Source organism: Bombus huntii, unplaced genomic scaffold, assembly GCF_024542735.1.
Source record: "Bombus huntii isolate Logan2020A unplaced genomic scaffold, iyBomHunt1.1 ctg00000064.1, whole genome shotgun sequence".
Classification (NCBI taxonomy): domain Eukaryota; kingdom Metazoa; phylum Arthropoda; class Insecta; order Hymenoptera; family Apidae; genus Bombus; species Bombus huntii.
The window spans coordinates 901,849-915,296 of record NW_026099324.1 but is presented as its reverse complement, the minus strand read 5'-3'; the positions used below and the strand labels follow the sequence as shown (position 1 = coordinate 915,296).

At 34.5% G+C, this 13,448-nt stretch overlaps 1 pseudogene; it reads right to left on the bottom strand.

Annotated features, from left to right (window-relative positions):
• The window catches only part of LOC126876112 (carcinine transporter-like), a 52,298-nt pseudogene extending 40,103 nt beyond the window's left edge, over positions 1–12,195 (bottom strand).
• Between the last annotated feature and the right edge of the window lie 1,253 nt (positions 12,196–13,448).

Sequence of the window (13,448 nt, the reverse complement as noted above, 5' to 3'; positions counted from 1 at the left end):
AGTAAAGCGGACTTCCAGTTACACTTCTCCTTGGAATTCTAACGTTATCAAAAATGATTAAAAGCCTAAAGGCCTAAAAAGTTCTCTGTTTGCTATTTCACTGTTGTATGCTTTCTCACCCTTCGTCCCTAATCGATGAACATCGCTCTAATTCTTTTCTCTCCCTTTACTTTCAATCGCACGAGAGAAGCGTCGAAAAACCCACGACCACGAGGGATGAAAGGATGGTTTCAGGGATGGAGATTCGTGAAAGCAGGCCGCGAGGGAAGAAGTGAACCGAGATTGGTCCGATGTTTGTTCAGCACACAACCGTTTCGTATGTAGAAAGCGTTCATAGAGAGGTGGTTGCGCTCCTTTATGCGCATGCCCAATAAAACAATCTCCAAATAATATTCTGTTCTTCGAATTTACTTTTTCAACGTTCCATGCTTACGGGCTATAATTTTCTTAAGACGCTTAAAACGATCTCTTGAGCTTTCGCCTTTTCGGTGAAAACAAGCATTTTTTTATCTCCACTTTAGACTCGAACGCCAACTTCTTGACGTATTAAAGGATTTTAGAAGTTTCTTACCATTTTACAGTACGTTCTTGTTGAATTTTTGCTGGATGAAAAAACGCTTATCCGATACTTTTAGTATTTGCCTCGAAGCTGTTTAACGGTATTATCCTTTTAATAAAATTTAATTATAACGCGCTTTTACGAAATGATAGCGTACACAGTGACTGTTAATAATTTCTGGTCAGAGCGTAATTTTATTTTGACGTACTTTTTACTTTAATAAAATCCTTCGAGTAAAATGTTCCGCGATATTGTATAATATTCTTCTAAAAAAAATATATATTAATGCTAATCGATGGAACTATTAAAAAGATCGTACAGTTTTTCGAGAATATTAATAGCCTTCTTGATAAGAAGACATCGCTTGTCCTATCTTGGTATGCGTTAAGGGTTGATGGTATAATTTACTATATTTTGAAGATCAAAGTTACGATATTCATAAGAAGTTTACCAAAGTTTTACCTAACGCCGCTTGATTTTATGTGATTATACTTGCAAAGTTCTGTATCGCTTATTATACAGTTTTGTTTTTATCAAAAGAAAAGAAAAATACCTCTCATAGGGGTAGTTTGCATATTTTGGTGGAGACTGGTGAGTATAAGTGTCGTTGTCGTTGAGGGCGATGCACTTGGTTTAAGTAGGCTAATGGGAACTTTCGAGTAGCCATCTTCATAACTTTTCGTATCTCTTGCGAACAGCTTCACAATCTGTATAACATTGCGGCTCTCGATTTTCTACAAAAAACACTAAATACCTTCGAACCGTTTAAACACAGAGTGCAACTGGCAAACTTTCATTACAAGATCAAATTTAATTCCACTTGCCTCGATGGACGCAGGCTATCATTAATTAAAATCCTCCCACCAATTTGTATAAATATATGAATATAATACGAAACCTTTTTAATGAGCTAAAAATAACACGAGATTTTTAGCAAATTTAAAAAAATAAAAGAATTAAGATTAAATTTAGACGTAGTCGAACCTTATTTCGTTAAGTAATTTCTGTGAGAAGTACAGGAAACATAACTGAACATAATGTGGCAGATCCATCATGATAGATTTCGTGATTTTAATGTTACGTGTTCAAAAACGTTATATTAAAAGAGCAATAGTACTAGGATAATTAATATTTCTGAAATGTGTAAGTGCAGTTATACTTTCATGCTATTAAAACTGGAATTGTATGAGCGTTTTTATCATCTTCTTGAATAACTGCACTTACACGTCTATTTTACTAAGGTCTTCAGTTGTGATTTATTAAATTGTTTATCATGTTCATTAATTAAACTGTTAAACTGTTCATTAATTTGTATAGTTACAATATCGTACATATTCAATATGAAATTTCATTACTGTAATTTATGGATTGGTTTTACCTTACATTATTGTAACAATATACGTTTCATTATAATACGTTCCATATTGTAACAATATAGCTGCATAATTTGTGCAAATCAATGCAAACATTTGAGCAAAATATAATCCTTCGAAATATATCTCACAATGTCTTGACACTTCGTAAAAATGTAAGTTAAATTTTTCAATTAAACATTCTGCTCGTTTCAAACCTCGTTATATGTTATTCAAACCCAATACGAAAGTGTTTTCGTGTTAATAATTCGTGTTTCATCGAAACGCGTAAATGTGGATCGCGATTCTAATCGATACCTATTCGATCTTGAATTAATTAAAAAAATTAGCAAAAGCTCGTTACGAGGAGTGCGCGCTTTCAAGGGAACTTTTTGCACGGCCGGGAATAGCGTCGCACCGCAGAGGCAGCCGATTCTTTCATCCCGGAAGCGCAATGGAACTTGGAGATTTTATTACGAGCGTACAGTGATCCTGTTTAATTGCATCCGCTACAAGGCGACCCTCGAAAAGCAATTTCGAGTGTACCGGAGGCTGGATTTATCGCGACCGGTATTCACTGTAAACAGCCAACGGCGTTCCTCTTAATTCTGCCGCCGGCTTCCGATTCTTTACCTTCGCTCTGTTGGCCGCGGTTTTTCTTTCGTTTTCGCGGCACCGCGAAACGAAGAAAAGGCGCTTCTATCGTCGAGTAGGTTTTACTAATAGTCGATGCTCTGTTCTTCCTTATTTATTTATTTCTTTATCGTTTTCATGATTTTTATGGTCCGGGATTAGGTAGCTACCGCGATTAATAAAATACGTAACAAAGAGCAAAGCGTAGAATGCAATAAGGCAAGTTAGAAACTCAAACAACGGTATCTATACTACGATACAGCGTATGTTAGAATTAAGCAGGTAGCTTACGATATCATAATTGCTGATACAGATTAATATCTTTGAGAAGATAAAGAAGATCTTCAATGCTTCTGATTTAGACATGCTGCATCTCGTTTGGCAGAGCGAATTTATTTCTTAATTTAATTTACTTTTCATGCATTAACGTTGCTACGATTAAGAAGATTATCATCTACAAATAGGATAAAGTTATGAGAGTGTGTCAGTTTAGTATGTCGAATTTTAAGTCTCATGAGAATGGCTTGCTTTCTCCGATCGGAAAGAAATACTGGACTTTTATCGATGTACGTACGGATGTTATGTATGTTGAATGGGGATGATTCTTGTGGAATCCTATGGAAGGGACGTTTGTACTCTCTGGAGTTTTGTTTCTCATTCTACGTTTTTAATCGAATGGAAACCGAGAGTAAAGATCTAAAACACATTTAGCGCATGTCGAGATAAAGGGGTTTTTAAGCTACGCTGTGCCACATGTTTCGAGCACCTAATGTGCTTCTTGTGTTTAATATTAAATCGCCTTTTGATCGCAATATCTGCAATAATTTACAAACATTGTAGAACCATATTTTACTTTTAACTCAAGTTTGACCAAAATGTGTGACCATTCAATTTTTGACTAGTATGCAACTTTTTATGCACTTATGGGAGACTTAAACGCGAAACATAAGCAAAAATATATGAATAAATTCGAACTATAGTACTCGTTATAATATCTATCGAAAAAATGATTATCCATCGAGGTCCCATTCCTTCAGTTATATTCGTAAAGATATGAATTTGCATAAAAATCCGTAATCTATCTTTGATGGAAACTAAATTGAAAAGGTAAGCCGAATATTTTATTACGTGCTATATATAACTTATCACGTGATATTTAGACTTCTATTAATGATACGAGAATTTATGACTCCCCATTTTCTCCCTTTCTCTTTCTACAGTTTCTTTCTTTCTAAAGTCAATCTGCTGAAATAGGAAACGTCACATAATGCTGTATATCATTCAGAAAGTAAAAACCCCATCGATTAATAACGTCACCATCAAGGTGTTAGCTAATCCGTGGCCAGGGTCAACGTAATAACGCACACCTGAGATTGATGACAGCCGTTGATGTATCACTACTCTGTTATTATGTATTTCTGTAAGAATTCTATTGTGTATTCCATTGTGTCTCGATTAAACCATTCAACAGTCTATTAATAGTCTATTAATTATTAATAGTCTATTAGTCTATTAATAATTTCGACGTCCCTTTTTCTATCTTGATGAAAGATACATTGGTACATTTACGCGTCTTGAAGTGGCGTTTCCGGTTTATGCTGAATTTTATATATAAATCTTTTCTCTGTATTTTCGAGCTGACATTTTTCGGCATCTACATTCCCATACAAAAGTCTTCGTAATAGAAAGGCTATTTATACTCGAGTAAAATCTTCTAAAATTTCAGCGTAGAGTTAACGTATTTCGTAACAAAACGATTAACATAACTGTTTTATTCTTGCGTAATAAAACAAAAAGTAACTACGATATAGAAATAAAACTGACCAATTCTATCGAGGTTAATTAATCGTTCCATTTCTGCGAAATGAACCCTATCTACGTATTTTGATACGTAAAATTAAAAACTTTTCAAACATCGAAATCGATCAGTTCAGCTTGTCAGATTGACTCCTACATGCTTTATTTAAACAAAGAATGTCAATGTTTTCAAGACATGCGGATTACTTGGAACTGATTGTACATTTGTCATTTTCCCAGTGTCTGCTGGTATTTCTATTCTTTCTTCTAAGAGTAGAAGCTATCGTAACGATTTGTTATATTCGTTACATTAGCATGATCGATCGTGCGGAGCAAATGATCCACGTTTCGTGTACACACGCCCTCGTTACGCCGTGTTTTTCCCTAGTGATCGAGTGGATTTCATCATCGGTAAAATGCACTATATCAGACGTCGCTGACATTAATATTCAAGGTATTTAACGTTTAGAGACGCGGGCGTGTCGAGTAGTGCCTCTCGGTAACAGGCAATTCGATTGGCAAGCAACGAGGGAAAAAGCTGTTACACAATAAAATAATAGCCATTATGACTAATCGCGCTAGTGGAACTCGCGAGTATCGCGACCCTGACTAATTGTAAGCGAGTACGCGAATTGCGGTTGAATGGAACGTGCTGTCGCGTCCCGGAAACTCGAAAAAGTCAAAGGGAAACGCAATTTCGCGATAATGAATGTGGAATGTATTAATGTACATGGTGTCTCATTTTGATCGTTCCACGCAAACATATATCCTAAACTATACGTAATTCGAGAAAGAGTGTACAATAAAATTGTACGGTTTCAATTGGCCCATCTTACGACGTTCAATTGGATTTGTCTAAGTGGAAGCGTTTACGAGATTCTAAGATAACCGTTGTTTCTTCCAATTGAATTATACGTTTTATCTTTCATACACCATCCGATGCACTTTTTAGTTCTCTACGGAAAAGTATCAAGGTAGTTGTATCTGAAAATTCTTAGCTTAAAAGATATCTCATTGTTAATTTCATTAAAATTGAGCGTGTGGAGGACAAGAAACATATAAACGTAAGTGCGCTGTGTTATCTTTCCTTGTCTTTCATGCGATAAGTTTTACAAGGTTGAAGCTGGAATACCTTTTGAACTAATCATTTTTCCATTGAAGTACTCTAATACTGGTTTGTAGGGAATTAAAAAATCCATCGAATAGCGTATGAAAAAAATGTATGTAGAAATCCATTTGAATAAACGAAGGTCACCTTGAGATCTCGAAGCTATGTATTTTTCGAAGAAACACTTCTTTCGAATAATATACGGTTTAAGAGATATTTGCCTGGCTCGATCAAGACGAGACACCTTGTATATACAGGCTGTTGCAAAAACATGATAGGTGCAAGGATTTTGTTAAAGGGAATAAGAAATAATTTCGAAATACACTTAGCATTGTAATTATTAATATATTTATTTAGTATAACATTGTATTTATTATATCATACTAGTTAATTAGGTCCAAGTGTATTAATTTTGGTATTTGGTAAAATTTTATATTAGGAAAATGAAATATAGAAACTCATTTAATTCTAAGAAATGGTTCTTTATTATTCATATTGCTCGATCATTTTTCAGCATGGGAAAACCATGATTATTCAGAAGCAAATCTGAATTTACTTGAAGTAGTTCTTATATTAATAATTTAAACTCCGTTCTCCGATATAGTGTTGCCAGAATTTCGTACAGGCGTAGAATTATAAGATCGACCAGTACAGATTCCAAAATCAACGCTTTCAACGTAAAATCTAATTTTGTATTTCTATGTAGGGTGACTTAATTTACTAGTCTATAAACGATAATTCAGTTAACGCATTAACAGTCGTCGATGTAATGTAATGTTTCGTAGTTAAAGTACTTACTACCAGGTAAGACAATTATCAATGGCTCTGAGGGATTTCCTGGATTTATTTGAGTTAATTCTAGGAAACGATTAAGGTTTAATATTCGTAGGATATCGTTCTGCAAAATTATTAAACGCGAGTATATTACATTGCAACGCGCTGTAGTTAAAGATCTATAATGTTTAAGAGGAAAAAAAAAGAAATAAAAAATATCGAGAGATTTTTGAAATCGATGTTCTTAATTTAAAATGTAATTTTGTCTCTTCTTATACTGACATTTAATGAGCTTAATTTACTCAACCCTAATGTAATTAAATTGCAACAACGAATATCTTCGCAATGTTATAATATTAATAATATATAAATATCGTAATATATATTTTTCCATAGTTTTCAATGTCTACTACAAGACCTTCATGTTTGTGACACACGGCATACTATTTGCCGCGATACGAACCGCATCGTTTTTGATTTTCGATCGATTTGAAAAGTTGCTATGACATACAGTAACTTAGTTGTATATCAATCTAGTGATAATACGATTTTGATTTGCGCAGAGTACAAGCTATTTCAACAAGTTGGTAAAATTTATTACCATGTAATATGATTTAATACCGTAACGTAATTTAAAAGTCGAAGGATCGAATCCTGAGATTCTAAGATGATTAATAATTAGTCTTGAAGATACGGTCTTGTAATTTAAAGGTATAACAGCATAATGATACAATCTGTAATATAAATGAAGATTCAGTATATCTTAAACATAAAACGCGGCTATAAAATGTTTCAAAATAGAAATATCCAATGTTTTAGAATCCTAAACCAGTTTGAATCTTCAACAAAACTCCGATTTTTTGAGGAACCTTGACAATACGCTAGCTTTTATAGAAGCTTTTTAAAGCTATGTTAAAGGAAAGAATCAACAAGTTTAACAATCATAATATTTAATACCATTCGCGTCACAACGTTTAAATTTATCAATACACATTATAAAAGTCCAAATAGTTGCATAAAGCCGCGTAAAAATCCTAAAGTATACGAGTTGAAATAAAACTTCTGAAACGGCGAACTTCTGAAAAAACTTCGGACCTCGACGATACGCTATCTTTCACGGAAGCTTTCAAAGTTATCGCGAAGGCAAAAACCAACAATTTTAGCAATTACGCCATTTAGTATAGTTCGCGTCACGCCATTTAGATTTATCAATATACATTATGAACGTGCAAATAGTTGCACAATACAGTGTTTAACAATACTAAATCGCACAACTTGAACCTCTTAACGAACCATCGAACTCCTGAGAAATTCCTCTTGACAATAGGCTATCTTTTACAATTCTTTGCCAGTTATCTCAAAGACAAGAATCAACAATTTTAACAATTACAGAAGTGTCATCCGCGTCACGCCATTTAAAACAATCTAACACTTGCGCGTGACAAGCGCGAAACTGGTGTCGCCAGCTCGATTTCCGGCAGACGACACGACGGCCAACTCACTTGACGCCGTTCATCTAACGGCGTTTAAGCTTACTTTAAAATCGATCGATCGCCTGTCGAACAATTGATTTATGGTGTTCGCGCCGTCCTATGTCAAATTCTTCGAAACATGACGTAAACGTCATGCAACATAGGGCGGAATGATGTCAATTGAAGAGAATTGCGCGAATTGAACGTTGTATACTCAGTTTCATCCAGCACTTTCGCGATGGAACACCGGTTTACGAAACCGTGGCATACAGTTTCGAATTTTCGTGGAAATTCCACGCCCGCAAATAAAATCACACGGATAATCAAGGAGTATTGTGTCCAAGTGGTCGACGTTGTTACAACGAACCTATCCACGGAATTTGTCGTTTTATATCCGTCGCGGATACAATCCGCGAATATGGCCGTAATCCTATCGTTTAATGAGTTTCCAGATCAATGACGACATGCGTTATAATATATCATTCGTTTTTTTGCACCACTATTCTTCATCGTCTGTTATTCTACGCGTTGCTCAAGTATTGTCAACTGCGACGAACTATTGTAAACTGCGTCGCATTGTCGCAAACCTCGGCTCATAATTATAAAACAACCCTAAAACTTTTAATACGACGAAAGCTGCCTGGTTGAATTTAGCAAAGTTATTTTTCCCTCCTTTTTTTTTTTACTGCACGAATCAACCTACGCTAATGAGAGTTTAAGACAAGACGCGTACAATCTTTATCTATTCGACATTTTACAACTGTACGAATAATCTTCTCGGTGGATTAAAAGACCTCGCGTTTCTTTTTTTCAATTAAAAGAAATTGCCTGGCGATTCGTCAAATTCGGTTGAATGAACAATGAACAACGAACAATGAACAAATGAACAATTTTTGTACGATCTATGTTTGAAAACGAGCTCTTTAATTCGTTAACGACTCGTAATATATCGTGAATTGGTAGAATATATCGATGGTCATAACTTTTCGCGAGGATATAATTTTTACTGATTAAAAGGAAAGCTTGTTCGATTAACGTTAAAATATTCTCATTTTATCATTGTATATAAATTGTATATAAAACCACTAATTTTTTCAAATACATTAGAACAGGAGGCTGTAACTGGTCAGAATTTGTGGTGAAAATAAAGAAAATGTGCAAACTAATTAAACTATCAATAAATACGACAATTAATTGAATAACTCGCGCACCATATTTCCTTTGATCGAACGTGGATTTTCCATTCGCTCAGATGAAGTTGAAACGAATGGCAATGCTGCTAAAACAAAATACTTGTTGTGTGTCGCTTAGATTAACGAGTTGCAAATTCGTTGAACGCTGTAGCATACGGATAAGATGACTACTACATACATTCGCTGTCTCTGCTGCAAATTAATGCTACAGAGTGGAGTTTAAATTTTAAATGAGATAGGAATACAGAATAATTCCAACCTTCAGATGATATTAAAATTGACGTACATTACGAACTGAAAGTTTTGATGTAGCGCGATCCTTAGCATAAATCGTGAAAATAACGAATTAAATATTTGTCCCCTTAATATTAAATGGAAATTTGTAAAATAATCAAATGGAGTGACAGATGGATTTCGTTTGACTACTGCTCGCGTATATTAATTATTTGAACAAATTTATAAGAGAGAGTGAGCTACAAAATTATCGTGGAGAAATATTTGTAGAATGAGGTGGGTAGCAAATGAAGAAGAAATATTTGTATAAGAGAATGCAGTTGCAGAATAAAGTTTTCTCAATATTAATAAATTTTTGCAATAAAAAATCCAATTGAAAATATTCCAGGTGGTGTAGTATACTGAGCGAAGTACAAGCGTATCAATTAAAATTACTTTCCAAAAATCTATCCCGACCGAAAAGTTTCAGAAGTTGAAACAAGCTCCTCAGTGATTTTAAAAACCCAACGTCTTTTCAATTAAAAGGTTCTCCATTTAATATTCTTCGATCGAGAAACTTGTCAATTAAAAATCAGATGTTTCAAAATGCTGAACCATGTCAACTATCGTAACTTTTTATCAAAGGGGAGAGAAAGTAAACGAAACGCTGGGAAAATACAAGAGAAAAGAAATTACATGTTGTTTAAGAGTTTATCTCCTCTCGAGCGAATAAACTTTTCTCTCGAGAAATTCGTTGACTCGCACGATCTCTACGTCTCGAATTCTCGCGACTCTGCTTCTCGAGTGCCCTTGGTCACGGCATCGATTAACTTATTAAGAACCAAGTAGCAAAATAATACATAAAAATTGTGTAAACGCAACGTTACGGTGAAAACTCTCTATGATCGTAAACCTGAATCTCGTGTTTTTCATTTTTCATTTTTTTTTTTTTTTTTTTTAGACACAATCATCTTTTCTTCTGAATTTCTTTCTAGAAGAAGAAATGTTACGTCGTGTTAATAGATGGACAGAAATGCTGTGCAATTCTAAGTTTCCGTGATAATTTTCATAGTTGAAAATGGTAATTATCATCGTCTAGGCTTCCTTTGACGAGCATGTATGAAATTTTAGCCCAATGCAGGGTTAAGCTCGTGCCTCGACCGCATTATGCAACCCAGTTTCGAAGTTCAGGAGGGACGTCGGTCAAACAATGGTGTAACCCGACCTATGTGGTAATTGCAATTAATCTTCTCAATTTATTTTTGTTGTCCCGTCCTACGGGCTTCCTTGCTTTTTAGAATGTATCGATTTACCTGGAAATCGTGTCCGCGGCGAACAATCCAAATTCGATTTCAAGTTCCATTCGCTGGGACAATAGACTTGATCCGTCGCGGATTTTTGTTTCGTTTCTGTTTTGTACTTAAATTCAGGTAATTCTTTCACGAGAGACCATCTTCAGCGAAATATGTATTCTTGGAATTGTAGACAATTTTACTATTATTATATTTGTTAGAAATATTTTTGAATATACGTAAATATTATTAGAAAATTATTGAAAGATTAATCCTATGTGTGCTATATCTCTATTCACGCGGAGGACTTTGTTTTGAATTTTCCAAGCGTCCATAACAATGTATTTTGTAGTGTTTTATTTGAATTACATAGGACTGAAGATATCTCTTCACTGTTCCTTTAGGTTTTCAAGTTAAGAAACGTTGAAAAACTCTCTATGAAAAATTAATAATTAAAATATTGTATCATAAGATTGCATGTTAAATTTGGTTTATTTCAGTACCAAGTAACGACTTGTTAGATTAAATTCGTGTGAACCGATCGAAGTTAAGAACATAATGAGAGTACAGATTTTTTTTATTGAGAGATCAAATTAAAGATTTTGCCACTATTGTTTCGAAAATTCTTCATCATTTGTGAAACACGTTCTCTCAGAATTTAAAGTCGATCGGTTTTCTAATCAGAAACAAACAAATTGTTTGGTAAATTTATTATCACTTACGAAAATCACAATTTTTCAGTCAACAAGGTTTCCTGGCATGAAATATACGACAAAATTACGTGTTATTTATCGATGAGATTATTTCTCCACTGCCTCGGATTAACTCGAATTCACGCAACTAAATGCAGCAGATTTTTCTCCGGTACACATCTTAATTGCACGTTCGTCGCGATTAATCACAGTTTGATACAATGGAATGAAAGATGCATTAATTATTTCTGCGAAACGCGCTTCCACTAAGCTAACGACTTACAGTTCTCTTATATTTACCCCGCTAAAACAAAGAAATGAAAAACCACCCTCTGAACACTAAGATTGCTAAATCTGTTAAAATGACACAGACCGATTTTTCGTTTGTACATTACAATTGGCAAAATTGTTACGGTTTTCGTTATATCGCTTCAATCATAATTATTTACGCTATTGATCAAACATTTGTAATAAAATTCAAGAATTTAAGAGAAAGTCAGTTCAGGACTTTGTGTTCTGTTAGAAAACTTTTACATCAGAATTTTATCGAACTGAAGAAAATTACCACTGACAAATTTATCGTTTCAAAACAAAAATTACTAGGAGTAATTCGATGTAGCTATAGCTTAACAGGTTTTTAAAATGTGTACATATATTTTTACACATATTAAACCTTCATAATTCGAATACTAAATTCCTACAAGTAAATGTGATAACATTTCTCTTGACAATCTTTGCATAAAATATCTAAGACAAACTTTTAACGACTCGATCGAGGATAAAGAAAACCGATAGTCTTGAGAGAAAGACACCATATCATATTCACTTTTTTAGAGATTCTTAATGAGAAATAGTTTGGACAAACTGTAAATCCAGAAGACTCGCTACGTGCGTAAATGATGTAGAGACATCAGAGAGAAAGGAACCGAAATCGACGCGTAGGAACGTCGGTTTTTAGAAATATTCCATCCAATGTACCGATGAAGCAATGTACTCACGACAGGAATTCGAACGAAATCCTTTCTGGTCCTAGCCGCTACCGAAGAATAATGGCCGTGCAGAGGATTGCCACTTCACTCATCGCCGACTATCCTTGCACTAAAGCTCTGTCACCTCGCTCTGGCAACGATAACAAAACTTGCGGACGTAGTTCAGCATTCTAGAGGCCCTGCATTCGATCAGGGTACGTGGAGAGCGTGCCAGCGTGTAATTCTTCGCCACTTAGAGTGGGTCATTAACGATGCCCTCCACGATCTTTCGAAGCTCGCGTAATTCTCGTGCACGCGCTTCTTATCCTCTTTATTCTTTTTCGTTACGTTCACCTTCTTTGCTTCTTTTCTTTTTTCGATCGAAAAATGCAAGATAAAGTTACGATCTTCGTTATTCGCTGACTCGAGTCGATTATTAGACTATGTGGATTTTTAAACGTTCGCGGGCAGTTGAAAAGGCTTTCGATGAGAACATTCAACGAATGTCGAAAGCATTGTGATTTTTAAAACGCACGATCCTCTACGAGGAGATCTAATTTTCTATAGTAAACTTGTTCCATATTGTCGTTGCTACTATCTACCATATACTTATTACGCGTGGTTGATAGATGGTTATGCAACGTACATTCTATGCATTTTTGAGAAACTAGAGAAGCTTTGAATAAAAATCACTATTGCATCATAAAAATATTCTATTTTTCGATAGATTCGGTGCTACATAAAAAGATGTCGTTCTTCATAGCGATCTTTTGCATAATTTATTCTTGTTAATCTCAACATTTCTTTAATTAATACTCTCCTAATACCTACCCAATGTAAAAATATTAATTTTCATTGAGACATTAATGTGCATAGATAGAACATTAGTGTGGAGTTTTATCCATCTAAAGGAAATTTAGAAACGATAAAATCCGTAAGACGCTCCTAATATACAAAAATGTATTCTTTATAATGTTCCAGAATATTTGGTAAATAAACAAATTTCTGCTTACAAACTATTTCGTTGATCATTTATTAAAGTATAAACTTTGCCTTTTGACATATTTTTTCTTTTTTTCTCTCATCTAAATAATGTCTTTGATACACGAAGGTGTAAATTTACATAAATATCCTTGATCAAATTTGATTCTCACGCGAATAGTATAACGATGTGTTGTCACGATAAGCATTTTTGTATTCGAGTAAAGTCTGATCGAAAAAGAGGACTGAAGAGGGTTATACGATGGAAGAGAGGCTTGCAGAGAAGCTGGGAAACAGTTTACAAGTCGGGCTAGGAAATGGAAGATTGAGTAGTTTAGTTGTATGTTGGAAAAGAGGTTATATGAGAGGGACTGGGAAATAGAATCGAAAAATTATGCGTTCAAGCTTATTGAA